Below are 25060 nucleotides of genomic sequence, written 5' to 3' on the forward strand. Positions count from 1 at the left end.
AAGAACACTGGACTTAGGGGTTTCAAAAGTCCAAGCCAGTTCCAGCATCTCTCTTCCTGCTGCCTGTGAATCCAGATTGGAAGCAGATCTTCCCACTTCAAATTAAGCAAACATCCCTCACAGGTGTGCCCTCCATTTTTGAGTTTTAGTTAATTCCAGGTGTAGTCAAGTTGATAAGAATAGCCATCACCTTTAACAATTCATTTTTTTTCATATTCTAATTTTGCAGACTTTGCATAAGGCTCAATCTCTGCTTATTTTCCTTCCTGATCTGGATCTACAACCACTCTAACTCCAAATGCAGCAATCCTCACCATCGCATTTGTCCATGTTCTGTTACTATAACAAAATGCTGGAGACTGGAGGATTTAATAAAGAAATGAGATTTATTTTGCTTATAGCTCTGAAGATTCAGGTGTGTGCTTCTGACATCAGCTGGGCTTGGGTGGGGACCTCATGGTAGATGTATCAAACTGGTGAAAAATGTGTGTGATCTTGATGAGTTAGGAAGTCTGAAAGCAGGGAAGGGCCAGTCATGATCTCCCATGAGGTTCTACCTCTCAAAGGTCCCATGAGCTCCTAACCCCACTACAGTGGGAATCAAGTTTCCAGCCCAAGAATCTTTGAAGAACACACTAAAACCATACCTAGACCATAGTAAATGTGATGTTATGGGACTCTTTGACTAGTAGAAGAGCTTCTGGGCAGGGTTTTTAAAAAAAGACTAGCCAGTGGATAGGAACAAATCTATCCATACACAGCCATGGGAGCCACCATATGGTCATCCTCCATCGGCTAGGTAAGAACCATCTCAAAACCAAGATGTGTCAAGCATGTCTCTTGACCAGGATACACAACAGAATTTTCAGAGCGTGGTCACAGAAGGATGGAAAGACTGTCCTCATGGATTGAAGAACACTGACATGAAATAAAAACCAGACAAAACTTGTTAGCTCAAAACTGACAATTTCCCTGTTGATTATAACCTCTCTCTCTCTCTCTCTCTCTCTCTCTCTCTCTCTCTCTCTCTCTGTGTGTGTGTGTGTGTGTGTGTGTGCTTCTGCCTAGAAGGTAAAGTCTACACAGCAGAGAGCTGAGTGTAGGAAGAAAGCACCTTTGGTGTTCAAAGGAGAGAAAGATAGACAAGAGGTGAGATTTGAGTGCTTTGGCCAACCCTCATATTCCCACATTATTCCCCAGACATCATAGGAGTCTGGGTGTTGGGCAGGTGGGGTGGAGGGAAGGGATTAATAGAGACGGACACAGGTGTGACAGGATCCGGGCCAGGCCTTGTGAGGCATCCTGCAGTGTCCTAGGTGTGGCCTGGGAAACATTCCAGATCATTAAGCCCCTCCCCCCAGCTCCCCAAAGACAACACTGTAGGGAATATCTGGTGGTATTTACTTGTATTTATTTATTTATTTCAAAGCTCTTAGTGTAGTTGAAAACTTAAATAACTTTAGAAGTATGAGCAAAATAAACTTATGAAGGAAGTCATTTAAGAATAAAATTATTGCTGGGTGTGGTGTTGCATGCTTTTACATCCAACACTGGAGAGGCAGAGACAGGTGGATCTCTGTAAGTTTGAGGCCAGGCTGGTCTACAAAGCAAGTTCAGTGCTAGCCAGTGATACATGGTCTTAAAAAACAAAGCAAACCCCCCCACCCCCCGCAAAAAAAAAATCAACAAAAAAGCAAGAAAACAAGCAAGCAAGAAAGAAAAAGAACCCCATTATTTACATTTATGTGTTGAAGTTGTTCACTTAGAACAAAACTTTAAAAGAAGTATTTACTTTCATTTGATGTGTCTGGGTGTCTTGCCTGCATGTATGTCTGTGTACTGCATGTGTGCAGTGCCTGTAGAAGCCAGCAAGAGCCATCAGGTCCCCTGGAACTGGAGTTATGAATGGATGTGAGCCACCATGTGGGTTCTGGCAATCGAACTTGGGTCCTCTGGAAGAGCATTCAATGCTCTTAACAACTGAGCCCTCTTTCTGGCCCCTAAAACAAAACTTTTAAACAGGCCCCCTTTGCAGACAGTCAGTGTTGACCCCAAACCAAAACCAAGCATTTAATATATTCCTGAAAATTCTCAGAACTAAAACCAGGGGGTCTGGGGACATCAGCCAGATCTGAATTCACCCCTCATCATGCAAGGCACATGCTGGGTGCTGTGGCTCATGCCTGTGACCCTAGCAGTAGGGAGGTGGAGACAGGAGGAGCTCTGGCCTTCTTGGTCGGCCAGTCTGGCCGAATTGAGCTACAGGTTCAGTGAAGAGCCTATCCTGAATACAAGCTCATGTTGTTTGTAAGTTTGCATCTTTTATTTCTTTATATTCAGAAACAGTTAGGGCTCAGAACTGCAGTGAGTTTGTGTAAGGAGGCGGCATCCTGCCCTTGACTGTGGAGGTATGCTGAGGGCTGTGTCGGGCTGAGCAGACTGTGTTCTTCAGTTCTGAGACACGAAAGGGGGGGGGGGGGCTTACTAATCATTCCCCAGGACTTTGAACTTTACAACTCTGTAATTACTCCTAAGACTTTATATTTAGACTTTCTGTTTCGTTGGCGTGTGCTCCCTTTCTATTTGTTTTATGACTTTGGGTTTGTCTGGCAGTTTGTTTTAAGAGCCCTGAAGGCCAAGTTTGTTTATTACCATGCCTGCTAGGTGTGTGTTTTTTTTTTTTTTTTTTAAATGTTACTTAAAAGGGGAATGGATCCCAATAACCTAACCTCAGTCAGACTGAACACTTCTTTACTTACACCCCCAAGTACTTCAAAGCAAATCCTAGATATGAGATAAAGGTTTTCTTGGGCTTGGGAAGGGAAGGCAGCTTCAACAGAGGAAATGGAATCAATTAGTGCAGCCTGAGCAGAGGCAAAAGAGAAAGAGAGGAAAGAACCCTGGGGAGGAGGGAGGGGAGGAGGGAGGGGAAGAGGGAGGGGAAAAGGGAGGGGAGGAGGGAGAGGAGAAGGGAGGGGAGGAAGACCGAGGTAGAAGGGTAGTCACAAGGGATGTGTGTGTGTGTGTGTGTGTGTGTGTGTGTGTGTGTGTGTGTGTGTGTGTGTGGTGTGGTGTCTGTTTCTCTCCAGACACATTTACAGTTTCCTTCACTTCCTGCCCATTTTCTTCTTTACTTTGAAAGCCTCAGCAACCTGGGTGGGACTTGGTGGACAGAGGCGTCTCTCTGTCCAGCAGTGAGAGGACGGATGGTCCCTGGCCTGCCAGCTGCGCACCATGGCCTGAATCCCTAGACGAGGCTCACTGGGGGCCCTGGGAGCTGGGGGCTTCCTCCTCTTTGTACATAAAAGGAAGAAGACCCTTCACACTGGAACACAGTCATTTTCCTTCCCCAGCGAGGCCTGGCAATTAGGCAACAAGAAGAGAACTCTAAAGAGAAGGAGGGATCTGCTGCTCCTTGGAAAGATGCACTCAGCCACAGAATGCCCCAGCTGCTGCCCAACAAGGGCAGAGAATCCTGGTGAGCCAAACCAGGGCTTTTGCAAATGCCAGGCTGTATTATCATATGATAAATATTAGCCTGTTAAAATTATCTTTAACTTCATCTAAGTTTGACAGAGGAACTTAAAAAAAAAACCAAGCTACCTATGGAGATCTCATCTCACGGAGTACTCATGTTTTGTGAAACCCAGGTTGAATTCTGAAATTTTGTTTTCTTTTCTTTTTTTTTGTTTTCTTTGTTTTGTTCTGTTCTGCTTGTCACAAGATCTCACTGTGTAGCTTTAGCTGGCTTGGAACTCACAAGGTAGACTAGGGTAGTTTCAAACTCATAGAGACCTACCAGGATTGTGAGTGCTGGGATCAATGAACTGTGCCATCATGGTTGGTCTGATATTATTTCTAACCTGAAGCCGCAGGCAAGGTGAGTCTCCTCCCACCTTATGCTTTGGGGCTGCCTATTCAGTTGGAAGTTTGAGAGGGAGGGAGGCTGAGAGCTCAGGGAGGTGGAGGTGCCTGAGGTGATGGACGCAATAAGCAGGGTGCTCTTCAGATGACTGAAGTAGAAAGGTCGAGACAATGCAGGACTTTAGTCAGGCAGTCCCCAGGTAGAGTGCAACAAGGGGCTACTGAGGTGAGACTCTTCAGGAACCTAAAAGTGGACCAAGGGAGGGCTCAGGGCATGGCCTTTCTAGGTCAGGGTAACTTTGGATGATCTCTTAAAAGACATTCATTTGTCGTTGTGACATGGTACTAGGCAGCCCAGACAAGGTTTGAACTTACTTGTAGTCAAAGAAGACTTTGAACTTTTTTTTTTTTTTTTGTAAGACAGGGTTGCTCAGTGTAGCCTTGGCTGTCCTGGAACTCAGTCTGTAGACCAGGCTAGCCTCAAACTCATAGAGATCTGCCCTACCTCTGCTTCCTGAGTGCTGGGATTAAAGGCATGGGCCATCACAGCCCAGCTTGACTTTGAACTTCTGTGATCCTTTGATCTCTACATCCCAAGTGCTTTGATTATAGGTCTTCATGACCACACTAGGTTTATACAGTGATGAGACTAGAACCCAGGACTTCATGCAAGTGAGGCAGACATTCTATCACTCATTACATCCTAAGCCCCAGACATTCATTCTTAAATAGGGAATCAAAGATCAGCAACCTAAGGCGCAGCAGAGTGAAGGGAAAATAACCCAGTATCTATTAATACCTGTCTACATTTTTATAGCATGTATCCTTAAGAAATTTTTGCATTTCCAAAATGGTGTGTGTGTGTGTGTGTGTGTGTGTGTGTGTGTGTGTGTGTGTGTGTGTGTGTATGGTTCATTGACTCCAACACTTACGTCTCGAATCTCTTCCTTTATTTGAGTTCCGCAGGCTCTTCCCCTGTCTCCTTATTTCTCAGTTGAGAGGCCGGCACTCTTAGCATGCTCTACTTTCACCGTTTTCCTCCTCATCCGTCCTGTGGTCTCCTGGCAGACTAGTCTTTCCAGACCTCAGTCCCTCCATATCTTCCTGCTTTCCAGGGCTTCTCCCATGCTCAAAAGACACATCTGCTATTCCAGAGATTGGAAGGAAAAGGAGTCATGAGTTCCAGGGTATGTAACAACACTGTGCCTCCAAAAACCAAGAGCCGTGGATGCAGCTCAGTGGTAGAGAGCTTGAGCTACTTACTTAAGACCCTGGTTTCATTCACAGCGTGGAAAAAAAGAAAGAATACATAAATTAGGCAGTTCATAGGTGGGGAATACACTCAGCGCTGTCATCAAGAGCACAGGGGTGGTATGTATTACCCCTCACCCACGGTCGTTGGCTGGCCACCCCTTCATCACAAGATGGCCACCACATGGCTGAATTCCAGACAGGAAGCAGAAGGCTACATGTGCGTTAGTTCCTCCTTTCATGTCATAGAAAGCTTTTCCAGAACACCTCTCCCCAGACTTGTGTTTATTCCAAAAATTGTATCATATAAACTGTGTTCTGTGTTTCATAGCCATTTCTAGCTAGACGGGAGACTAAAAGAAACAAGCATTTCTCTCCCGAGTCGCTATCACAGAGAAAGACCCAGGAGAGGAGAATTGGAGTTATGTGTGGGGAGGGCCAACTCACAGTCTGTATTATAAACAGTGTCCCTGGTGGACTGAGAGCCACCTCCCTAAGACAGTCACATTCTATTAGCATCTGTCTGGATCCCTAGTTCCCAGGATGGAATTGGGTTCTTGGCAAACACTGTTCAAAAATCTTTCAAACACAGGGAAGAGTACATGTCTGTTCATGAACACCCATCAAGTGCTAAGAAAAAAGGTTAGTTGTCAATATTTTATAAAAAGATAGGGTTGTGATGCCGGGCGGCAGTGGCACATACCTTTAATCCCAGCCTTGGGAGGCAGTCAGGTGGATCTCTGTGAGTTTGAGGCCAGCCTGGTCTACAGAGCGAGATCCAGGACTGGCACCAAAACTACACAGAGAAACCCTGTCTCAAAAAACAAACAAACTAACAAAAAAATGATATGGTTGCTTTCATTCAACAGTCTGATGTGTGCACAGACCTATAAGCACAAAGAAGGAAAGAGCTGTGCTCTAGGCAGTGTTAGCACACAGTGAAGGCCCATCTCTGTAGGTTCTTGTGATTCTCTCCTGGGAGGAGAGGGGCAACTGATCACAGGAGGAGTCAGTTATTCTTCTGCATAGCAAATCAGGGCTAGGCACATGGAAGAAGAGAAAGGCAGACTCAGCGTGGGGATGCAACCCAGTTCCTAGGGTATGCTGGCAAACCATTGACTGGTGATATTTTTTTAAACTTCTTTGGAGAAAAAGAAATTGGATGGTGACTATCCCTCATTTGGGTTTTTGGGAATTTCTTTGGTTTTTGTAATTCCCCTGAATTACAAAATTAATCAAACTCTTCAGTAAGTTGGGACTCATGTGAATATCAATGAAAAATGCCTGTTGGCATACCTTGAGGAGAGAATGGGTCAGCCCCCACCCGACTAAAGGTAGGTAGCAAACCTGCTCATCCCAAAATACACTGGAGAAGGGAGTCTGAGATGGAGGACAGGAAAGGAAAGAGGGATGCTCACATTTGGTTCTGTGTCTTTCATATTGTGATCTCTAGTAAACTGCTACCTTCTGAATTCCAGAGACTTATTTCTTAGGGCCAGTGTCCTTACCACACTAGGTGAGGACATGGGTGGAAAGCATTCAGAACCTAGACTGTGCTCGGTACTCAATATCACACTCTAGGAAACCTCAATCTCTGTTTTTGATTCCCAACATCATTATAAACTGTGGGGGATGAGGGCGGCGAGGAGAATCCAAAACATGTAAAGACTACTCCAAAGGTTCTAGGGAGATGGCTCAGTGGGTAAGAACGCTGAATAGATGACCCTGAATTTAGATCCTCAGCACCCACATAAAAGTCAGGTGTGACTGTGCATGCCCGTAATCCCAGGGCAGGGGGAAGTGTGGGGCTGAATGAGGGGCGCATCTGAGATAGGAGATCTCTGGGGCTGGTTGGCTAACCAGCCTAGCAGAAAAGGCAAGCTCTAGGTTCAGTGAGAGACTCTGACTCAAGGAACTAAGTTGGAAGAGTGATAGAGCAGGATGGTTGATATCCTCTCCTGGCCTCTCCAGCTGTATGTGCACAGGAAAGATTCATCCAAGCACATTATATGTTCCTCAGTGCTTTAACCATAGCTCCATCTTAGCCTTATATTACTCAAAACCTATTTTTTTGTTATTTTATCAGTGTCCACCACTTACTTGTTATTTCAAGGGAGAAGACTGCCCAAGCCATCTAGTCTACCTGGCTATCATAGTACAATGCCCACCACATAGAATTGCTCAGAAAGTATTCTTAAAACTAATGTGTCACACAAACCTGCCTGTCCATAAGACCGCCCTTGCTACCATGACCTTCCCCCAACCCCCAATCTCCCTTCTGGCCAGTTGGAGTATTCTGGAAACCCTTGAACTAGCATTTTCATTAAACAAGGACTTTCAAGAGACAACTACCCTTTCCCTTCCTGTCCATTCTTGGGCAAGCCAGAAATTCCTAGTTCACAACAGGAAACCAATAGCTCTGTGCTATCAGAAGACATTTCCTCTACAGTACAAAACGTCTGAGGAATAATTCCTAACGGGGCTTCACCCATTTCCTGTGAAAGGAGGCAAACCCACCCATCCTTGGCCTGAAGGGCCCCGCCTTCCCAACTTTCAGTGATGCCATGCCTCCCGCATCAAGGAAGGGCCTGTCTTCTCCCTCGCTACATCCGACCCAGTATCCTGTGAGCACACCCACTCAGGAGGGCTTTTCAGTGTTCTGGCAAAGTACAGACCCTGTGCCAAGTTGTACCCTCAATGGAATATAGCTCACAGGCAGCCTTAATAATAATAATAATAATAATAATAATAGTAATAATAATTATTATTAGTATTTTTAAAAGGTCAGCTTCCTCTGAAAGCCTAAAGCCTTTGACTATGAGAAATTAGTGAATGGTAGGAGCCTTGAAAGTGTGTGGGACAAACTTCCAGCAGTTCCCCTGTTACTGACTTTGTCTGTGTAGAGAAAAGACCACAGAATTGTTTGGCCTGACACATCTATTCACTCCACTGTCCCAGGACACGTTTCGAGTTCTCTAAGACTGTTCAGAGAGAAGAATCTAGTCTTCTCTAGTAATTGTAATAGGGTTCTTACCACTAAGACTGGAATCTGCAAGGGCTGTTGTTACAGAAAAGAACATCGCAGCCTCAAAGCAAGGAACTTCTCCAAAGTTGCAAGGCCTGGAGGTGACTCCGTGAGCAGAGTGCTTGTGTATGTCTGCAACCCAGCTCTGGGGAGGTGGAGACAGGAGGATCTCTGGGGCTTTGCAGCCAGCCAGTCCTGTTAATTAACAGGCTCCAGGTTCTGACCCTGTGTCAAAGAACATGGTAGAAAGTGATAGAGGCCTGTGCACACATATGTACATGCACCTACACACATGGGCGTATATACTAAAACACACACACACACACACACACACACACACACACACACACACACACACACACACACAAAGCTGCTGCCAAGGTATATTGTGGCAAGAGTCAGGCTAGAATTCAGGCTTCTTCATTGAGGTCCAGAGTTTCGTCAGAAGGAGCATTTTTAATTCCTTTCTTCTAATGCTGTCTTTGACACTTTTCATATGGGCTCACCAGCAAGGTAGCAGAACTCTTCATGTTTCAAAAAGGAAAAGCTGATGGGAACTTCCAGATTCCAGAGAGAATCCCTTCTCCAATCAGCAGCAGGAAGTGCAAGATCAGGGCTTGGCCCTGGGCTTCCTGGCTTTAGCCTTAGGTGGAGCTCCTTAATTAGGCCACCAGGAAGGCATTGATGAGGGGGCAGGGAAGTTCTCTCACTAGGTAGAAGGTGAGTATGTTGGAAGGCCATGGAAAGGTACACTGTCCTTACAGCAGCAGCCACACTCTGGTCAGACTTGGGCAGGAGAGTTTCTGCACAGGTACAAGCAACCTATATCTGATATCATCAGCTTTTGTTTTGATAATAAGGATACGGAAGCCACAGAAAACAATTGCCCTAAAGGCATACAAAAAGTGAAGACTGAAAGTCCATAGGTTTCCTGCAGTAGGAAGGACATGCCCAAGATGTAGGGTTTGTGGGCAACCACGCAGGCTAGTCTGTTCTCCTTCCTCTTGCTACACTGGCCACGGGTTCTCTCCAGTGTCCTGGGAAGAAGCTCCAGCAATGTTTGGATATCAGACAACTTTCCACCTTCTCAGGTAACTGGTGCCTCAAATAATCAGCTTCTCAAGAAAGAAGGACCATGATGGATCACAGTTTTGGAGGCTCAGTGCATGATCATTTGGCCCTGTTGGTTTGTGTGGATGATGACGCTAAGTCTTCCAGTGGCCGAGAAAAGCTGGTTTCATGGTCTAGACTCACTGTACCCTCACGGCATGGCTCTGGTGACCTGAAGATCTTTTGCTAGGTCCTAGCTTTTAAAGTTCTCAATCCCTTCCACGTGTTAAAGGCTTGGTGCCGTGGGTGGGTTAGGGATCAAGCCTTGAACACACAGAACATGAAGGACTTAAAGCATAGCAGCTGTACATACATATTCTAGAATTTTTTCTTTCTCTTTTGTTTTCTTTTCTATTCTTCTCTTTCCTCCTCCTCTGCCTTCTTTTTTTGGGTGTTATGTATTTCTGGGATAGGGTCTCATGCATTCTGAACTCCTGATCCTCTTGCTTCCTCCTCTGAATTGTAAAAATTATAGATTTATGCTTTTCTAGAATTTTCTGTCACAGAGTGAGCATCACCATCTTCCCACATGCGTTTTGGACTTACATAAAGCCTAGACATAAACAGCCTTCTGGGTGTTCTCATAGAGAAACACCTTATCTGGCTGGGACCCCACAGGAAACAAATGACTTGCTTGTGTCTAGGTAATTTGAGAATTCTGGAGGGAGATGGCCCGACAAAGCCTGGGAAGAGCAACCACTGCCCACACACAGGCTTACAATGAAAGAAATCAGCAGGACATATGCTCAACTTCCTCTCCTCTCTTCCCCTCTCAGTAGGCTTTGCACTGGTCACACCCAGAGGGAGCACGAGGGTCAGGCAGAGATTGATAGAACACGTAGGTCAGTCCCCTGGGCACAGAGAAGGGGCCAAGGAGGGGACATTTACAAGGGGGCAGAGGAGACACCTGGCACAGGGCTTCTACCTAGTTGACACTGGATAGTAGTGACATGACACCATCTACCGTGCCTATAAACCGCTGAAGGAGATTTGTATAAAGAGGACAAGGGCAGATGTGTCACCTGCGCTCAGTGAGAAAGTGAGAACTTGGACCTACTACATACATCTGTGGACCAACTGACCAGACCCAGGGGTCACATGAGCCACCAGATACTCCTGAGGCTCTGTCTAAACCAAGACTAAGTGAAAGCCAAGCAGCCTTAGACCCTCGCCCTGCAGCTTCCTTCCTCATCTTCACCTTCCGCATCTCACTGAGAAATAGACACAGGAAGGGACAGTATCAGGAAATGGGCATGTCCTGCTCCTTCCTAGAGAGTGGGGTAGCTGACCTAAAGGGCACACTAGCTTTCTAGGTTGGGGTCTCCGGGTAGGAGGCAGTCCCCTGCCTGGGTATCCCATATAAAAAGCAGTCAAGTTAGCCAAGAAATGACCATCTATCTATTGTAAAGAGCTAAGGAAGAGGTTTTTAGAACATTGGTAAATTATGAAAAGCATCCAGGCTTGCACTAAAATGCGAACATTAAAATATACAACAATATAAAACAAGAAGTCTACCAATCTAGCCTCCAGCCCCTGGGGTTCACTCCTCACCACTTTGATTTTCTAAATTAAAAACAATGCCTTTGCTTTCTTCTATAATTTTGATATAAAATCCTTTTTTTTTTTTTTTTTTTTTTTTTTTTGGTGACAGGTCTCATGTAGTCTAGGTTGGCTTTCAATTTGCTATGTAGCTGAAGTTGCCCATAGATTCTTAATCTCTTTTCTTCTTTCCCCCAAGCTCTGGAATTACAGATGTGTGCCACGATGCTCAGCTTTACAAAATGTTTCAATGTGAATGGGCTCCTATCCGATCTGTTGTGCTGTATTTCAGTTTGCTTTAGGCATCTACTCAATATATAAGCTAAGAAGGTACAGTTACTTTCTTTTTTTTTTCTTTTCTTTTCTTTTTTGTTTTGAGCTGAGGATTGAACCCAGGGCCTCGCGCTTGCTAGGCAAGTGCTCTACCACTGAGCTAAATCCCCAACCCGCAGCTACTTTCTAAAGATGGTCCAGGGTTGCATTCTGGGAAAGGCTGCTGAGCGTCTAAGATTAGACTATATAAGCCCAATGTCTGCTGTGAGTGATCCCCTTGGAATGATGAAAGCATACTTCACAAGCATCAGTAGGCACTGACCATTTGTATGATGACTCAGCATCTCTGAGACCTTTGCAATGGCTCAGGTACTTTTCTCCACAGGGCACTAGACAGTTAAACAGCCCATAGTCCTTGCTCTGGGTCTGAGGAGCAATGCAGATACTCGTAGGTGACTGGAAACTGGCACTGCAGACACTTCAGTGGGCACCTGTGGAAAAGATCAGGTGTCATTTCTGATTTTAGGTATCTTAGGCAACCAGGGTTCGAGAGGAAGTCAAGGATGTCTTCTTCAAGGAGATGATTCTCTAAAAATGGATTTGGTTGCAAGAGGTAAGATGGGGGAGGGGAGCAGGGCAGATAGGCCAGACTGTGGAAGCATCTTATTCTTGGAAGAACCTACGAAACACATCAATTCAACAGAATTGGCCTTACCTCAGATTGGCATCTTGATTTTGGCCTTCCCAGCCTCCAGAACTGTAAGGAATCACTTCTTCCAACTGGGCCCCCATCTCCCACTTTGCCCTGTCTCCCAATAATACAGTCATGCTTTGACCCCATCAAGGGAAGGCAAAGTTGTTAGGGTGCAATCACTTCCCCAAAGCCCCAGCTCTGAACTCTACTGCTCTGGGAGCCAAGCTCCATCATGGGCTTTAACTCCCCTCCAAATAGAAGGCTGTTGGCAAGCCTTTCTCCAGCGTCTCCTTGCCATCTGATTCCCTCTCATACATATGGCTTGGAAGACAAAGGAACAGGGTTGGGATTTGGCATTATGTTGCTCTGAATCTTCCATCCTTCCCCTCCAACACTATTTTTGGAAGTCTGTGATTTCTGAGGTTAAGGAAATTTGGTTGTGTAACTCAGTGCAAACCCATTATCATAAATGCTCCGGGTGATGTTCCTTGAATATATCTAGAATCAGAGGAGAGCTGACTAAGAGAATGATTGACAGCCGTGCCTTTGAGTTTTCCTATAATAGCCCAAAACAATTTACTTAGATTAAAATTCAGCCTTTTAGACACAGTATTTCATAAAATACATTCAACTGCATATCTTTAAGCCCATTTGAGAAAAGACTCACGAATCTGTAAGGGTAGAACAGAGATGAAGCAATCTTGGTTGTTTATTAACCCAGACTTTGGGGACCACAGGAAAGCAGAGTTTGGAGACTATACTTTAAGGAAGAAGTGACTGTGTGTCAAAAGCTGTGACAGAGAAAGTTGAAGTGACCCTCCACTGTCTTTGTCTGCTCTGACTTTTTCTGGTGGAATGGTAGCAGAACCTGATCCATGGCCAAAAAGGACAAGAATCTGATGAAGCCCAGGGAAACTAAAGCCTCCCGTGGAGCTGGGGAGGGAAGCCAGTTTCTCTCAGGGCCAGAGTACTGTGAGGATACAAAATCAATAGTCCCTGTCAACCTGAAGGAAATGAGGGCACCAACAAGGAGCCACAAGAGGAAGACAGAGCTGAAGGGTCCAGTGAGTTCTGCAGTTAGCTCCATCCTTGCCTCCACTATGACTCCCTGCTGAGCTGATAGATTCTGTCCTTTGCTGGGCTCACTGAATTGAGTTTGGGAGTCTGTAGAACATAGACCATCCTGACTAATGAAAATAGGACTTGTGCCAGGGATGGGGGTGGGGTTGAGGGGCGTGGGGAGCACATGAAAGGAGTTGGATAACTAACTATATCGTCACATTGGGTACCTTGGACTCACTTCTCTGATTCCTGAAGATTTTAAACCATTGTTTTGTCATGAAGATTTTTGAGAAGATTCTCTGGGTTGGAATTGCAATGTGCCCCCCATTGCTTTAATGAAAATGCCTCTGTGAGTTTTGTGAACTTGATTATTCAAGTAGAAAGGGAAGTTCAGTCAGAGTTCCCTAGGAAGAAGGCTGCTTCTCCAGGTGCCTGGTGTGGCTGCAGTATCTAATAGGAAGAGATTTCTCTTAGAACCATCACACCCCATTCTCAGGGACAGAGCCCACCATCCCGGTCTCCAGATCTCATTGGTTAAAGGCTCTCTCCAGTTCTCTCAGCTTAGATCTTGTCTGTCCCCGCTGTATGCTCATTCAGTATTTCCCTAGATCTTAGGCCCTGTGGATAGAAATAGAGATTGGGGAGGAAGGCATGGTTGTGACATCATACCCTGTCAAGTATCCTTTGGCTGGAGGAGGGAGATGGGGGATAATGTCTACCATGGTTTGACTCTTCTCACTCAGGCTTCCTGGCTGGGGTACTGTGGTCACAGCTCACAGGACAGGACAAACAGGTTAGGAAGGTGGAGGACTATGTGGCATCTCTGTATTATTTATTTCTACCTCGTCTCACTCTTACTGCTTGTGTCAACTACTAACTGCAGCTATTTCTGCATATCTACTGTGTGCCTTTATACATGCTTGTATGCATGATGACTCCTCACTGTAGCCCTGAAGGTCATGTTATTTTATTCCTGTGATGCAGCTGGAGAAACTAAAGACCTAAATTCCTTATGTGCACTCTTACTTCTCAAGGTGCCTGATGGGAGGTAGCAGGGTGGGGCTTGGCACTTGGCTAGGCTCATGCCTTGCCAATGCTCTGTGAGTTCTTAGGGTATTTCTTTGCCCCCCTGGGGGAAGGAAACTTGTGAACAGCATCAGTGTCAAGGCTTTAAAAAGCTGAGCTGTCAAGGACTTGATTGGCAGCTGATGGGCTGCTGAGAGGTGATTGGATCATGAGGGCTCTAATGTAATAGATTGATCCATTGATGAATTCATAGCTGAGTGGGCAATTAGGAGGTGGGATTGTGGCAGGAAGTAGGTCACTGGGGGCATCTTTAAAGGGTAAATTTTGTCCCCAGACTGTCCCACATCTGTGTCCCCCAGTCCTCTCCCACCCTCCCCTTCTCTCTATTCTCGGTGGCTCTCCTTGTTCCTCTTTTCTCTCTCTGTCCTGTCTCTTCGGTCTCATTATCTCTCCTCTCCTCTTCATCTCTCCTCTCTCTGTCTTTTGTCTCTTTCTCATTGTTAGAGATTGAGAACAGGGCCAAGCCCAGTAATCAAGTGTTTTACCACGGACATAGTCCTTGTGTGAGTTTTTCTTTTTCTTTTTCTGTGAGGGTATGTGCACATGTATGTAGGTGCCTGAAGAGGCCAGAACTGGATATAGGATTCTCCAGAGCTACAGTTACAGGAAGTTGTTAGCTGCTTGACACTAACATTGGGAACTAGACTCGAGTCTGTTGTAAGGGCAGTAAGTTCTTTAACAAATGAGCCCGCTCTTCATATCCCTTTCTATCCATTTATTTAGGCACAACTTAACAAGATAGCCTAGGCTTGCCTCAGATGCCATCCTTCTGTCTCAGCCCCTGGTGCTAGGGCGACAGATGTGTATCACCACACCTGGCCAGTGCAACTTGTTTCTAATGAAAAAAAAAAAAAGAAAGAAAGAAAGAAAGAAAACAACAACAACAAAAAACCAGAATAATAACGAAAGAAAATAAAGCTAAAAAGGACATGAGCGCTGGGCAGGGCTGATACCTGGACTTTATTCTGTTGTCTGTTTTACCTGTGGGTTTGAATGTGAATTTGCCTTTTGGCTTTTAGCGATCGGCATGAAATGGAAAACATTACTTGTAGAATTTGATGTATAGAACAGAAGCTTATTTCTGCCACACAAGTGAAACATGGGTATCCCTAATACAGAGATAGGTGCTTCCAAGGTCAGTTTGGTTGTGTGGGCAGATACACAAGTCAGGGATATAGTAAAGAGAATAAACCCCACAGAGGGCCTTGATTCTCAGAGACTGAGAAGTCAGGATAGTGTCATGGGAAATGCTGTATCTGCTTTGGACAATATTTAAATACTGAAACTAATTCATTAGCTGCCAGATAAATAACACTACATTTGCAAGATTCCCCTAAAATCTGGGCCTTTGTCCAATTAATCCATAGAGGATGTTCTATATTCCTGCCAAAGGGTTTTGTTTGCTCCCCAGGGTGACTGCTGTCCTGGTTTTCCTGGGACAGCGGGTTTTTGTGAATATGGACTTTGCTGTGCTCAAACCTGAAGAACCAGGCAAAGTGGAACGTGTTGGTCATCTCACCTGTTTGTCCCTGGCTTCTCTTTGCTCAGAGTGCCGAAAAGTGGAGTGCTCTTGACCTCTGTCCCAGTGTACACAGCAGCAGATATGGTGAGCTCACGCTTTTATGTTTCAAGTATTCATAGAACAAAATTCAAACCATGGACTCTCATTCCAGGGCCAGGGATCAAGCCTTTGAGATGTAAATGGTTAACAGAAGGCATGCAGGGAATTGGGAAGTATAGAAGCTTCCGGTGGAGCTGAAGGTTAGGGAGACCCGTGTTTAGGAGGCCATGAGTGAAGAGTGGAGCTATCACAGGTGGAGTGCTGAAAGGCCTCAGGGGGTGGGAACCTTCTTCAGAGAGGTGAACTGCTGGGAATTGTAAGCTGAAGTGACAGTCCCTCAAGCTGCTCCCAAGTAACCACAAAGAGGCTTAATATTAATTACAAATGCTCGACCAATAACCCAGGCTTGTTACTAGCTAACTCTTACATTTTATATTAACCCCTATTTCTTATCTGTGTTTTGCCATGTAGCTGGGTACCTTTTCTCAGTATGGCATGCTTCTCTCTGCATCTGCTGGCGACTCTCCTGACTCTGCCCTTCCTCTTCCCATCATTCTCAGTTGGGCTCTCCTGCCTAACTTTGTCCTGCTCAGCTATTGGTCAGTCAGCTTCTTTATTAAACCAATCACAGCAACATATATTCGCATGGTGTAAAGGAATATTCCACAGTGGGTCTGGATTTCTCTCTGGAGTGACAGCACACACCACAGCAGGCCCCTGCCCTAGGCTCACATAGATCAGTAAGTGGTTCAGCTGCCACACGCGGCCTTTGACAAGTATGCACTTAGGTTGAAGCTGCCTACTCAGACTGAGAGGCTGTTCTGTCATTTTCAGCCTCAGTTTCCTTCAGTGACTCACACTGAAGCCTCAGGTTCAGAAACTCCTTCAAGCTGTGCTCCTTGCTCCCTGATGCAGCCACGTTCGTTCAAGTATAAAGGTTAGATAACGAGAACAAGAAGGTCTTTCACTGCCCAGCTCTTATTAGACTTTTAAAGATGAGTTTTTAGCATATAAAAGAATGGATTTCATTATGACATTGTTATCTATATTTTTGTACTTTGCTCACGGTACCTCTTCCCTCCCCAGTGTGAGGGTTGAAGTTATACTTTAAGCTTGAATTACTGTGTTTAAGAGACATGTAAAACAAAAATACCTATAACTTGTAAGCCCTGCTTGCCCAAGGACAGTTGACTTCCTGGAATGCTGGTGGGTGGCTATTGTTCATGTAAGATAACAAGACAAGTGTTTTTTACTTCCGTAGACAAGATTGGTTGCCCCAACTGCACAGGATGTGCTTGATCACACATAGGCAGGAAGTACATTAGGCTATGTACTTACCCCTGACTGGACAAAGGCGGGATGTGCCTATCCTTGTGGGTTTTGTCTTGATAAGCACTAATGTAATTCATGGCCATTCTCTGGGAATCCCAGGTAAGGACCTGGCCAGTATCCATTGTCCTGGCAAGTATTTAATAAAGCTTGCTTCAAATTTGGCTCACACATTGTGGTAGTGGTCTTATTCTTGCCCAGTGGGATTAATACCAGCTCTCTTCCTTAGTTCTCCCTCCCCACCTTCCTGCTCTCAATTCTCCCTGTCTGCTTCCTATTTTGGAAATATGCCTTTCATGGTTCCTGGTATTCCTTCATGTGGACATAAAACAATCCATCAAAACAACCCTCTATGGGGGATTTTAGCTCTTTCTAATCTTTCAAAATAAAATGCATGCATTCTTGAATAAACCTTGACTCACCTCTTTCTTATTTACTTAGTAAACAGAGGTGAATAAAGGAAGGCCCATCCTCCCACACACATGCTAGGACACACACACACACACACACACACACACACACACACACACACACACACACATTTTTGAAACAGGATTTACCCATGTATTCCTGCTGCATTTGAACTATACAACTAAACTGAGCCTCAGACCTATAACCTCAGACTCTCAAATGCAGAGATTACAGAGATGTGCTATCATACCTAGATGGAAGATATATTAAGGGCCCATATTACACAATGACTGTAAGAATGATAAGTGGTGATGGTTACCGGGCTGGTTACCACAAGGAAAGGTCACAAGCCACGCCAAGACAAAACTCAGTATCAGAGCTTTATTAGGAGCGAGGGAGGGCAGAAGAATCAGGCCTGGAGGAGATGTACATGCAGAGAGAGAGAGAGAGAGAGAGAGAGAGAGAGAGAGAGAGAGAGAGAGAGAGAGAGAGAGAGAGAGAAAGATGGTGGGGGAAAGAGAGAACAGAACAGAGAGAGGAGGTGGGGTCTGTGTGTGTCCTGCTCTTTAAGGCACAGGTGGGCTTACAGAGCTAAGCCGTGCATGCCTACATAATCACCAGCTCCACACTGATGATGTAAGATGCAAGACCCCTTGCCTAGCTCCTGAACTGCGCAAGTGCAGTCATGCAGCTGGAGCGTGGCAGAATCCCAACAATGACAAATTATTTTTTAGAAAAATTCAACCAGGTCGTACGTTTGCTGTTAGTGAATGATTAACTCTTATATCTTAACTGATCTTAACCTTACAGTTCTGGTCATTGGTACATATTATAGCTTAAGAAAATATTTGCCAATGGCTCAAAAATGATATTTTAATTTGCATTTTTAAAGAGTAGTGGGATCATTTTTTAAAATGTATTTTCTGTATTATTCAACTTTTGTGTTACTACAGTGAAATACCCAAAGCAGATAATTCATGAGGAAAGTGATGTTTTGGGAGGTTCAAAGTTCAATATCAGAATGTTATGAGACTCATGTCCTGTGCAACATTCAAAAGGCAATACTCTGGGGACAAAAGCTACTTTCCTTAGAGACTATCTTATGGAATACAGGTCTGTGAAAATGCTTCAGCAGAGAGAAAGTTGTGGAGGGCAATAGGCAGGAAGACTACATAGAATCTCCTTCATCATGGAGTGTGCCTTTTTATGACCCCTCCCTCCAGAGCATCACCAATGATCTTGATAGTCTAGGTCTGGTTTCTCTAATTCTTTAGACAAACATCTTTTCCTTACAGTATAGCACGAATCTTAAAAGGTCTTATTAATAAAACAACCCCAGGGCCAGTTATTGGGGTGAATGCTGGAAGATCAGAGAAGCAGAAGAAGCCACAGCCACCTCACCTTGCCAATTCCTCAGCTGATCCTGTTTCCTCAGACTGGAAGCCTGAGGAAACATCCAAATGGATCTCAACTGAACTGTGCTGATCAAAGCCTAAAAGCTTAACCAGGCAAAAGCTTAACCAGCTCTAGTTCCTGATTTTCACACCTTATATACCTTTCTGATTTCTGCCATCACTTCCTGGGATTAAAGGTGTGAGTCACCATGCCTGGCTGTTTCCAGTATAGTTTTGAACTCAGAGATCTGTATGGATCTCTGCCTCCCAAGTGATAGGATTAAAGGCATGTGTGCCACCATTTTCTGGTCTCTATGTCTATCTAGTGGCTGTTCTGTCCTCTGACCCCAGATAAGTTTATTAGGATGCACAATATACTGGGGAACACAATATCACCACTTCACAGCTATGTAAAAGCTTATGTTATCTGATGCACAAGACAAAGGAATAAGGAGGGCTTGACTTACGTTGATATCATCTGAAGGTCACTGGATGGCCTGGGACCTGCAACTCTAAGGATATCCTAATTGCTTAGGTGTGGGTTTTCTTTAGAATTAAGAATGCTGGGTCAAAGGAGGGGAGGCAAAAAGAAACTCTGCCGAAAACATCTCTCCAAGGAGCAGCCATTGCTGCTGCTACAGGGATGGGAGGGGGCTGCGGGTTGTCCTGACCCCAGCTGAAGGAAGCACCTTGTAGTGGGAGCTCCTGCAGGAAGGAGCAGTCAGACAGCATGGACAGCAACAAAGAGAAAGAGAATGCAGGGACAGGCTTTTATCATATATAATAACCTCGTGAGAAATACCAGAGCCCTGCCCAGAGATCCCATGGACAAAGCAAAAGACTCCTAGACCCCCCTCCTAGCATCTCACCCCCCAACAATGCAAATGTGTAGGCCAAACCCATAGCCAGCCTACCCTCCCTTTCCTTTATTTCTGCTGTGAATAAGCTTCTATTTTTGCCTATTTTTATAAATATGTTATTGGTTTTTCTTTTTTCTTTTCTTTTTTTTGGGGGGGAAGGGGTTTGGTGAACTTTACTGATGGTAATCAAGAGGGTAGGGCTCCTTAAGCCCCTCTCATTATTCTGGGGGTCTAGGATGGAAACTGTGAGGGGGATGCTCAATGTCAGGAATTGAGTTGGGACAGGGACTGCTCAGCAGCTGAGGGCTTCTCTCTTGCTCTCCCGTCCTTGCTGAAGTAATTGGTCCAGGACTTCTTACTCCCTGGAGGTCATGTACGCCATGAAGTTCACCACCTTTTTTCTGTAGCTGTATTCATTGTCATACCAGGAAGTGAGCTCTACACAGTTGTCCCTGAGAGCAATGTCAGCCCCAGCCTCAAAGATAGAAGAGTGGGTGGGCATCACTGTTAAAGTTGCAGGAAACAACCTGGGCATCAGTGTAGCTCAGGATGCCTTTTAGTGGGCCGTCAGATACATGCTTCATAACCTTCTTGGTGTCATCATACTTGGCAGCTTTCTCCAGGTGGCATGTCAGATCCGCAACAGTTACATTGGGGGTAGGAACACAGAAGGCTATGCCAGTGAGCTTCCCGTTCAGCTCTGGGATGACCTTTCCCACAGCCTTGGCAGCACCAGTGGATATAGGGATGATGTTCTAGGCAGCCTCATGGCCATCACACCAGAGCTGCCCAGAGGGGCCATCCACAGTCTTCTGGTGGCAGTGATGGCATGGATTGTGGTCATGAGCCCTTCCACAATGCCAAAGTTATCATGGATGACCTCGGCCAGAGGGGCTAAGCCATCGGTGGCAAGAAGCATTGTTGACAATCTTGAGTGAGTTCTCATACTTCTCATGGTTCACACCCATCACAAACATGGGGGCATCAGTAGAAGAGGCAGAGATGACGACCCTTTGGGCTCCACCCTTCAAGTGGTCCCCAGCCTTTTCCATGGTGGTGAAGACACCAGTAGACCCCACAACATACTTGGCACCAGCATCACCCCATTTGATGTTAGCGGGATCTTGCTCATGAAAGATGGCAATGGCCTTCCCATTGATGGCAAGCTTCCCATTCTCAGCCTTGGCTATGCCATTGAACTTGACATGGATAGAGTCATACTGGACCATGTAGAACATGTAGTTGAAGTAAATTAAGGGTTCATTGATGGCAATAACTTCCACTCTGCCAGATGTGGTGACATCCCTGGTAACCAGGCACTCAATAAGGCCAAATTCATTTATTCTGACCTTCACCATCATGTCTCAGGGACGAGGCTTGGCATGGCACAAGAAGATTTGGCTGTTTTGAACAGGGAGGAGCAGAGAGCTTTGGTTTTTCTTAGTTCTTTATAAATTGTGAACATCAATTTAAAAATTTTTTCTTTTCCCTTCCTCCCTCTCTTCCCATTACTTTCCTTCCCTTCCCACTCTCTGTTGTCATGTAGCCCAGGCTGGCCTCACACTTGTTATGTACTTGAAGACAACTTTGAATTCCAATCCTTATATTGAGCATGTACTGGTATCCAGCCCTCCTTCAGGATAGACACAGGAAGCAGGCAGATACATAGCAAACAAACAATGTGGTGATGTGTAGAGACATACTAAGTGAGTCAGATAAAGGGCTAGAGAATGAGGAAAGAGTAGAGACCTTGGAGGGCTGTTAGGAAAGGTGATAATCTGAGCATAAATCAGAAGGATGTGGAAGACTGGAGAGTAGTACCTGGGAGAAGAGAGTTCTAGGCAGAGGGCACAGCGTATGCAAAGGCCTGGGAGAGAGTTTGGGATGTTTAAGGAATGTTGGGAAGAATATCATGGCTAGAATGGGGTGATGGGCTGGGTTGTAACAGAAAATATAATCAGAGAGTGAGCAGGGTGGGATCAGATGGGACCTTGTAAGGACTCCTGCCTTATGTCTTGGGTTGAGTCTGAGGAGATAAGTGGTATGAGTTGGGTTTAAGAAAGGACCACCCTATCGGCCCTATGAAGAAGAGAAAGCACCAGGGGAAAGAATGGAAGCAGGACTTGCAAAGTCCAAAGAGAGAGACTGGGGCTGTGTCCACAAGGAGGAATGGCTCCTGGACAGGGGATGAGGACAGGTGGGGAAGAAGTCCTGAGGACTTCTTCTGAAGGAAGGGCCTGCAGAGGTCAGCATAAGGCTCAGGATACAGGCAGAAGGGAACTCAGAGCCAGTCATCCATAGAGATGGCCTGGGGCTGCTGAGGAGGATGTGGCTACCAGGCCCAGATCTGACTGAAGAGCCCACTCTCCCTTTCGATTCTGATGACCGCTGACAGGAGGTTCCCAGCTCATAATAGTTCTTTGGTCATTTCAGTTAGAATTTGGGAGGAAGCAGAACTAAATCTAGATCTTGATCTCCCAGGTCAGACACAGGTCAGACATGAGCAAGGTGAATTCAGATATTGATGTTGGAGAAAGAAGATACATAGGACTCTCCTTCCCTTTCTCTCTCTCTCTCTCTCTCTCTCTCTCTCTCTCTCTCTCTCTCTCTCTCTCTCTCTTTCTCTTTAGTCCAAACACTCTCAAAAACTCAAAAACTCTAGGCGATAGTCCTGTCACCTACCCACCCACCACTGAAGATGGCCACCCTGCTTCCTTCTGCCTGACTTTTTTCTTGGTGTGGGCTACAAACCACATGTGCCCGCTAGCTTTGCTGGCCGACCTTCGCACCCACCGAACTCTCCTTTTATGTGAAATGAGAAATTTTCTTTTCCTAAATATAATTTCTCCCTTGAATAAAGCAATCCAGTTTTTGGCTGATGACACACTGGACTGTATTTATTGGCAATCCTCTCAGCTACTTAAGCACAGAGGAAAGGAATCAGAGCTAGTGGATGAGGCCCAGAGCCAAGGCAGTCCCTGGATTTCCCAATGCTCTCTGCCTTTCCCACTGATGGTTGGATTTCTTATTCTGGGTAAAGAGAAACAGAACACAGGCTTCCTCTGAGCAAGGGAAACCCTGACCTGACTGGCTCTTGGGAACATCAGCCAGTGTCACATGCAGTTGTTGGGTAAGGTGTTCAATTTGACCCCTATAGAACTGGGAAGACTTGCTTTCTTTGGTTTGGGGAAAAAAAAGCTCACTAGTCACCAGTCTAGGGCCAAGGGCCCCACTCCCCCAGACCTCACACTCTTACAGCCTCTATCCTTGCAGAGACACGAGGCCAAGGCTCGGTTTTCTACGGTTGGTCCCCATTCTACAGCATGCCAACACTGTTAGGACAGGGCAAGAAGAGAGCACCAAGAGATGGGAGAACTAATGCATCCGTCCATCGTGGTGGGGAGTGACTGAGAGCCTCCTCAGACACATGCGTTTCTTTCTGCACTTGGGAAGATCATCCTGCCTTCAAACCCTCACTGTGTTCACTTGAGCTGCACAGACTCGTTGTAAGGATTTGGTCTTTAATTACGTCATCAGCCTTCGCCGGCTTCCCAGCCTGAAAAGCGGGTGAGCCCTCTGTGGGCTCTCTGTCCCCTCTCCTTTCCGCTCCTTCCTCCCGTCGGTCCCCCCTCTCCCTCCCCCCACCCTGTGTCTCTCTCTGTCTCTCTGTCTCTCCCCCCCCAATAAAGCTCTAAAAAGGTAACCATGGCTATGATTCTTTTAATCAGCATGCTGCTCGCCAGCATGGCCGCCGCGGCGGTGACCAGCCACGAGGGGCAGCACCTCGGCATAACCAACACTCGTTAACACCCATTTCCAGGGAAGACGAAGGCAATTTGTATCTGCCTCCTCCTTTGAACAGGGCAGTGTGCATCTTAAGAAGGAATGAACACTCCTGAGGAAATACCTTGGAGAGATGAAGTTGAGAGGGACAAAGCCCTTGGAGCACAGGCATGGAGGTGGGGGTGGGGTGGGTGGGGTGGGAGTGGGGGCCAGGCAATGGACTAAAGTCCCAGTGTCTCAGCAAACGTCGGGGGAAATTGGAGCTTCTTGGAGGGAAGAGAGAGAGGCCAGAGGTCTGGGGATGCCTGGCAGGTTCTTTGATTTTGTTGACTGTTTTGGGGACACATAACAGACATTCAATAAAATGTTGGCTCTGTCAACAGAGAGGGGACAGAGATGAGGAACTGCCTGGGTGCAGGCTGGTTGTGTTTTGTTTGTTTGAGTTTAGGGTCTTCGAGCCCAAGTCATGCCACCAGAATTTCGCAGGGGCGAGAGACCGAGGGAGGTTGGAATACAAATGTACATGCTCAGCTCAGAGGAGTCAAATACTGCCTAACTTTTTTTTTTTCCCAGAAACTTGAGCAGGCACATTAGGATTTGATCCATGTCTCTCTTCTTTGGGCTTTGGCCCACCCCCTTCTAGGCCCTGAACCGCTGATTGGACCATCGTCCACTTGGTTAGAAGGAGAAAGGAAATGGAGTGGTGAGGCATGTTCCTGAGTGACAAGTCACTGGAATCCCATGTTCTTAAAGAAGCTGTCGGTGTTCATGTAGAAGGGTGGAGTTTGGCAATGGAGTGGGGAGCAGAAGACCTGGAGTCTTCCTTGAACTCTGTCCATCCTCTCTGTGGACTTCAGCCACTTGTTGAGGATATGTGAAAAATCCTTTTGCCTCTTGATATTATCAGATTCTTGCTTGATTCACCATGCCCGTTTTCTGCAAACTCACAGGAGTCTCCTAGATTCAGGCTTTCATATTTTAACCTGGGACATGTCTGGGCAAAGGGAGATGAAGTGGTTACCCTGATATGCCTGGTCCTGTCCAGGTCATTTAAATGTGTGGTCTCCATCGTGGTCCCCAGCAGTCCTCACACCAGCAAAGGGCACTCTTATTCCTCTCCTTCATGTGTACTGGTGTTGACAGCTCCCAGAAGTAACAGTATGCCACTTCTGAATTCGGGTTGTGTCTTCTCAGATCTCATGTCTTATGGTTGATTTCCTTACTTTGCCACTCACTATTCCCTCTGGGACCCACAGAGTGCAGGCATGAGCAGAGACCCATGCAGGCTGAGACCGCTGAAGGCTCCCGCTAAGCAGGGACTGGATTCCTAGGGACCAAGGCTGACCCATCACCATGCAGATGAACTCTGAAGACTCCTCAGCTTAGCAGAGTTTGGAGATGACCTCAGCCTTATCTCCAAAGACAGTCTGGAGTCAGACCTCTAGCGAAACCACGCCTGGATTGTCAGCGCACAGACGTGATGAGATAATTACGCCTGTTATTTTTAAGCTGCCAAGCTTTAGGGTTGGTTATTAGATAAAATGGACTTAACAGACAACTTTCTCTGGGAGAATTCTCTGAAAAACTGAGTTCCAACACTCAGATGCAGAAGGGTGTGGGGACTCACTCTTGTTCAGGGCTGCGCTAGGGCTAAGCATGTGACCTGGGGCTGGGCCAGTCAGCATGATTTTAGAGAAACGGGAGCACATGTTCTCTGTGCACTGTTAGGTTTCTGGTGTGCACTTCCAAGCTTGGAAAACAGAGCCTAGAACTGCCAAGGAGGTGGCGAGCTGGGAGGAAGGGGACAGTAAAGATGAA

The 25060-nt window shown here is 45.9% G+C and overlaps 1 long non-coding RNA gene and 1 pseudogene across 1 annotated transcript; both read right to left on the reverse strand.

The window, feature by feature from the left end:
• Window positions 1-367: 367 nt before the first annotated feature.
• On the reverse strand, window positions 368-8474 carry LOC128094989 (uncharacterized). The gene is made up of 2 exons (XR_008213124.1): window positions 4797-8474; window positions 368-918 (listed from the first exon to the last, which is right to left on the reverse strand). It is a non-coding gene; the product is annotated as an uncharacterized LOC128094989 (long non-coding RNA).
• An 11340-nt stretch (window positions 8475-19814) lies between these two features.
• On the reverse strand, window positions 19815-20817 carry LOC128125667 (glyceraldehyde-3-phosphate dehydrogenase-like; annotated as a pseudogene).
• Window positions 20818-25060: the final 4243 nt, after the last annotated feature.

This window comes from Peromyscus californicus, unplaced genomic scaffold (genome assembly GCF_007827085.1).
Source record: "Peromyscus californicus insignis strain IS unplaced genomic scaffold, ASM782708v3 Scaffold_4__1_contigs__length_199733344, whole genome shotgun sequence".
Taxonomy (NCBI): domain Eukaryota; kingdom Metazoa; phylum Chordata; class Mammalia; order Rodentia; family Cricetidae; genus Peromyscus; species Peromyscus californicus.